Here is a 5,797-nt window from a genome sequence, read left to right as displayed (position 1 = left end):
AAGACCTTTTTGAGTGTTAAAAACACTGATTTGTACACTTAGAAGGGTGACTTAGAACACTTGTGTTCAATCTCAAAGAGTTACCTACAAAGTCAAGGGCATTACAAAGTAGGTCATCATTTTTTCTAGACTGAAAGAAGCTTTAAAGAAACACAACAGAGCATGATGAATAGACTTTGAGTCCTTATTGAAAGGAACACACTGCAAAGTAACATTGTATCACCATAATCTCGGTGTGAACTCCGAGCCTCTGTTTGTTTTAGCAATCACATTGGCATTGTCCTCCCGCATGATTGCCTCTCTTCTTTTGAAATAAATACTGAAATATTAAGAGGTGAAATAAATGAGGCTTGAGATTTGCTTTAAAATATGCCCCCTCCCCCAAACACACAAAGCTGATAGGTGAGTATGGGAAGCCAGTGGTCTGGGATGAATGGCTGGCTTTTAGCTGAGAGAAGAATAAGAACGAACGAGCGTGGCTCTTTGAACTTTTTTAGTTTTAATACATAAAGTTCAGAAATTTACTTTCTTCGGATTTAAAAAAATATTACTTTATTTTTAAAACCTTGCAAATAAAAATCATCTCACACGGTGGAAATTCTCATTAAAACGAGTTAAGCATACATCCAGGCCTGCTGGTGAAGAGTTGTAGTCCCTAGGGCTGAGGCAGGAGGATGGAAAGTTCCAGCCTTGCCAGGGAAATTTAGTGAGACATTGTTTCAAAGTAATAAAAGGGTTTGGGATCAGAGATGCCAGGCCAGGCTCTACGTTCTGCATAGGACCACTATAAACACAGAAATAGCCAAGGGGTAGAGTGGCATGCATGCCTGCAATCCCAGCACTAAGCGCCAAGGGTAACAAGTTTGAAGCATCCCCTGAGCTACACAGAACTTTAAAAAGCAACCTGGGCACCTAGGAGAGGCCCTGTCTCAAACTTAAGGAAAAGGACTGAGGAAGCTCTGTGGTAGAGCAGAACAAGAGAACTACCTCATCTCTCCTCCAACCCTTCTCCTTGATTATTCTTCATGAACACTGAAAAACGCAGATCCTTCCAGGGCTAAGAGGGGCCCTGGGAGTGAACTAGCGGAATAAATCCGGATCTAAGTCGGAACACACCTAGCAACCGCATAGCTTTAGAAAAGGAAAAGAATGATTTTGACTCAGAGCAGCCACAAAGGCTCCTGAGCGCTCCAGAGACCAGCAGACCACCCTAAAGACGACACTTCAACCGGGGTCACCTCCAACACCGCAGTAAGTAGAGAACTCTCTGCTGGAAGTCAATGGCCCCACCCTACCTGTTCCAAAAGGTCCCGACGATTGGCTTCTCATACCAGCCACGCCTGCAGTCTTTCTGAGGATTGGCTGCTCTCTTTTTCCTGTCCTGCCCCCTGCAAGCGGCCCGCCGGTTGGCTGCGGGTTTCGTGCCAGCTCCTCCCCTCTCTCTGGTGGTTGTATCAGCGCAGCGCGCACCGGCTTGGCCTTTCTGTTCCCGGCGTTGCGGTGAGTGTCCACTCTGCAGGGTGTCAGGATGTCCCCGTGTCCCCTCGAGCTTTGCCCGCCCCGAGCTCAGCTGCTCCCGGCGGCCAGAACAGAGGGGTAGAGCAGTTCTCCGCGGCCCGGGGGACGGCGGCCGTGCCCAGCCCGGGGCTGCGCGAGAGACAAAGCCCTCTCTGCTGTCCGACCCGGGCGCCCTGATCGCCTCCCTTTTCCCTCCGCAGGTCGACCCACCGGAACCGATCTCCACTGCCCAAGCTGTGCTGCTGCTGCCTCGGATAGAAGCGCAGGTACGTGCCGGCATTGATCGAAGGAAGGCCCAGGGCACGTGGTCGAGAAGATCTAGGTTCCAGGCCTGTGTTTGTTGAGCTGCGTAGATCCGCCCCAGTCGCCCTTTCATGTGCCCTTTTAAGGTTGTCGCAGTACTTTAAGAGGCTAACACAGAAGGGTAAAGGAAGTCTCCATAAAACCCAGAGAGGGAAAATGCACCTCCTCTTTGGATCCTGTCTGGAGTCACAGATGAACCAGAAAGCTTCACTCGAGTGTGCTCATTTTACTTCTGGCGATTACTAACTAGGTAGTGATGTAGGACTGGAACAAAGTAGCAAGAGTGCACTTACTTTCCTAGAAATGAGATTTTAGGTCAGCTGAAAAGGATATACTTGAGCGTTTTTCCACTTATCTGAAGCATCTTTTTTCATTTTATAGGTTGAAAACTGCGGGAAAGAAACTCGCGAGCTGAATGGCTCCAAGGTGAAGTAGTCGCACATTTAATGACCCCGCTTGCCTGGATCCCACCCTAGGCTTAGTGAACTGAAGTAGGTGAAGTCCATTTTACAGATTGAGATTGGGGGCCATGTGAGAGTATCCTTGAATGGCCTTGAAGTAATTGATTAAACTGAAGGTAATTTCCTAAAATTTTTACCAAGGTACTAGGATCCGGTCTCCCCCCAACCCCTTCTCTATTTCTGGGTGTCCTGGAATCAGATCCACCTGACTATGACATGGGGTTTTAAAGGTGCAAACAGGGTATTTTAAGGATGTTCATGCTAGATCGTTAGAATGTTTGAATCTGGCCTGCGTGTTTGGACAAGTTCTTTGCTAGTAGGTCATGTGCTGGTAGTCACCGTGTTTTAACTTGTACATTGTTTCCCATGAGTAATTTTCCATAATCTTCAATAAAGGCTTTTCCTATGTCAATTCCATGATGGTCTTTTTCTTATTTCAAGTAGTTACTTGTTATTACTGGAGTGTGGAGACATTACAACTTGGTGCAGTCTGTCCTACCATGTGGAACCTAGGATCAGACTCAGGATGTCAGGCCTGGTGCCAGCCACCATTAACTGTGATTATTCTTTCTCAGCAGTGATTTTGGCTTTGGCCTTTCCAAACTTCTGTATAGTGGCTGTTGAACCCACGATTTATATTCCTCTAGACCGAGTGTATGTGATGCTGGGGATCTAACTTGTCCTTGGGCTGCGTGGCACCTTCACCTGTGCCTTTTAAAAGCAGCCGCCTTCAAGGATACAAGGTTGAGAGTTTGGAGAGAGACTACGGGGTCAAGATACAAAGTATGAAGTTATCCAGTCTTTTAGTAACTGTTGCAACTGTGTCTTAAGTATTGTTTCTATTTATACAATAGCTTTAAAGTTTAATAAAAGTTCTCTGACCAAAGTAGATAAAATTTGGCCACACTGACCAGAGCACTCAATGCTCACAGGTGGCCAGGGTAGCACAGTATAGAGTTCCACTTCTATAGGGTTGCTGGTAGCTGTTACAAAAATCCATTCTGCAACCACCTTGTTTTATTTTTTAATGGGCAGCCTATAGATATGCCTCGACAATCACAAGATCTTAAGCTGGGTGTGGGCAGAGGAAGCTGGAGGATGGGACATTACCACCAGCCTGCCTTGAACTGGGCCAGTGAAAATAATAAGGTGTGCAGGAGACTAAAACTACCTGGTGGCATGTGTCTTAACACCAGTTTAAACTGGGATCCCTGGGAAGCTAAACATTTTTCGAAAGTTCTAAAACAGGCTGGAGAGCTGCCTCACCATATAAGACCACTTGTTATTGCAGAAGACCTGGGTTTGTTCCCAGCACCCATATGGAGGCTCACAACCTCTAGGGGTCGGACACATCTGGAAAACTTGGGATTTACCTGCATACATGTAGACAGTCTAAAAATAAATGCCAAAACTACCTCATGTGTGCTTTTATGTTGTAATTTCAATGCTTAGGTTGCAAAATGAAACAAAGATGGGAAAGGAAATAAGTATTTGTTGGGGTCTGAGTATGTACTTGATGAAATCAAAATAAGTCCATTTAAAGTAGAAATTTAAGTACAAACAAGTTGTAATGGTTTGCAGGACATAAGGAAGCAGAGTAATTTTAGTCTTAAATTGCTCACCATTCCTCAGACCTTCCCCACCTGTTTTTAAAGTAGTTCTACCTGCCCTCAAGCTCAAATTTACGATTAAAGGCATGTGCTAGAATGCATGTTTTTTTATTTAAAGACTCAAAGAGTTTCAGTGTCAATCTGAGTATCTCTGCCTGCCAGGACCCACTCACTCCTTTGGAGACATTAATCTAGCTTTGCTTTGGAGGTTTACAGATTGCAAGTATCTGGGTGAGCTTGAACATGGGAGATCTATTAGTTTCTCACCCTGAGCTAGCTTGCTAGGCTCTGGATTAACAGCTCGTGCTGCATTATATTAAGACTGACAGTTTCACAGGCCACATAGATCGTGCACCCAGGAAACAAGTGGAAGATGTTCAATATGTATAATATGCCAACATCTCCCCAAGACCAATGCAAAAGCAACTGCTCTGAATGTATGCCCAAGTTACAGCTTCTTGTATTTGCTTTGGCCTCTGCAAGAGCATCAGCCATGGTAACCATGAGGAACAGCTTCACCAGAAGTGAGTTTAACTTTGCAGCTACTCTTGCCTGTTGGCACGCCTCAGGTTTCAGGCCCCTAGTCATTTTATGAATTCTGTTGTTTGACTGGATGAGGACTCTTCAGATTTAAGTTATCAAGTAACTATCAGTGATTCTCACCCTGGTCAATGCATCCACCCCTTTAATACAGTTCCTGATGTTGTGACCCCCCCAACCATAAAATTATTTCATTGCTACTTAATGACTTTGTTACTGTTATAATTGCAATGTAAATAGCTTATATGCAAGATATGATCTGACCTCAGAGGGATCTCGACCCACTGTTAGATGATCCAAGTTACAGCCAATACTAGCAATGGTTAATTTCTCAAGCTACTCATGAAGGGTTCGAGCCAACAAAGGATAAATAGCCTGTGAGAAGTTGCAGGCTTAGGGACCCTGCCACCTCGACCTTCATTTCCCCACCCGAAGGATGTCTATAGTTCCCTAATTTTGCAGTGAATAGGAGTGATGATTGAAGTACCTTGTGGCAGACAGCACCACAAACCACACAAAATCTAAACAGTGTTCTAAAAGCTGACCTTGGGCTATATATTAGAATGAGCTAGTTTTGAGCCAGATGTGTCTGCACATGCCTTTAGTTCTAACCCTTAGGCAGAGGCAGGCAGATCTGTGAGCTCAAGGACAGCCAGGGTAAAAACAACTAGCACAAACACGTAATGAGCTAGTTTGAAGTTAATAGTTTTTGCAGTAGGAACTCTGGGAACCTCAAATGCAAGAAATTGGTAAGAATTGGTTTTAAAATAAAATGGATGTTGATATCTCCATTCTATGTGTGGCTGGGTATCTATAATCCTAGTTCCCTGTGAAACCCATACTGCAAATACTAATTTTTGGAGTTCAATGTAACAAACTTAAATCAATATTTTGTAAGCTTTAAATGTTTTACTTAGTTCTCAGGTCAGTCTGTAAATTATTATTATTATTATTTTTTTTTTGTATGTGTAGGCTTGTTTTTCCAAGGGCACTAGATCTCCTGGAACTGATCAGTTGTAAGCAGCCATGTGGGTGCTTTAACCAAAGCAGTGTCCCCTTGCCATCAGCAAACATTTAGCCATCAACCTATTTCCAGGCCCCATCTCACTTTTGTTTTCGTCTACTGTTGAGACAGAATCTCACGTCACCCTGCCGGGCCTTGAACTCTAGCTGAGGCTAACCTTGAACTTCTGATCCTCCTACTTGCAACCTCCCTGATTTACAAGGTGATTGGGATCAAATCCAGGGCTTACATCCTAGGCGCTCTGTCAGCGGAGCTCCTGCCCTAGCTCTCAGAGCATGTTTTTACAATCCATCCATACAGTAATACTGCCCAAAGAATGAATAATGCTCTATTGTATGCAT

General features: G+C 44.5%; 1 long non-coding RNA gene and 1 other non-coding gene across 2 annotated transcripts; both read left to right on the top strand.

The window, feature by feature from the left end:
• Positions 1–1,718: 1,718 nt before the first annotated feature.
• On the top strand, positions 1,719–2,699 carry Dancr (differentiation antagonizing non-protein coding RNA). The gene is made up of 2 exons (NR_130115.2): positions 1,719–1,784; positions 2,203–2,699. It is a non-coding gene; the product is annotated as a differentiation antagonizing non-protein coding RNA (long non-coding RNA).
• On the top strand, positions 1,895–2,015 carry LOC134478784 (small nucleolar RNA SNORA26). The gene has a single exon (XR_005493660.1). It is a non-coding gene; the product is annotated as a small nucleolar RNA SNORA26 (small nucleolar RNA).
• Positions 2,700–5,797: the final 3,098 nt, after the last annotated feature.

Source organism: Rattus norvegicus, chromosome 14 (assembly GCF_036323735.1).
Source record: "Rattus norvegicus strain BN/NHsdMcwi chromosome 14, GRCr8, whole genome shotgun sequence".
NCBI classification, from domain to species: domain Eukaryota; kingdom Metazoa; phylum Chordata; class Mammalia; order Rodentia; family Muridae; genus Rattus; species Rattus norvegicus.
Note: the sequence above shows the minus strand (reverse complement) of the source record. Positions and strands in the feature narration are given on the sequence as shown.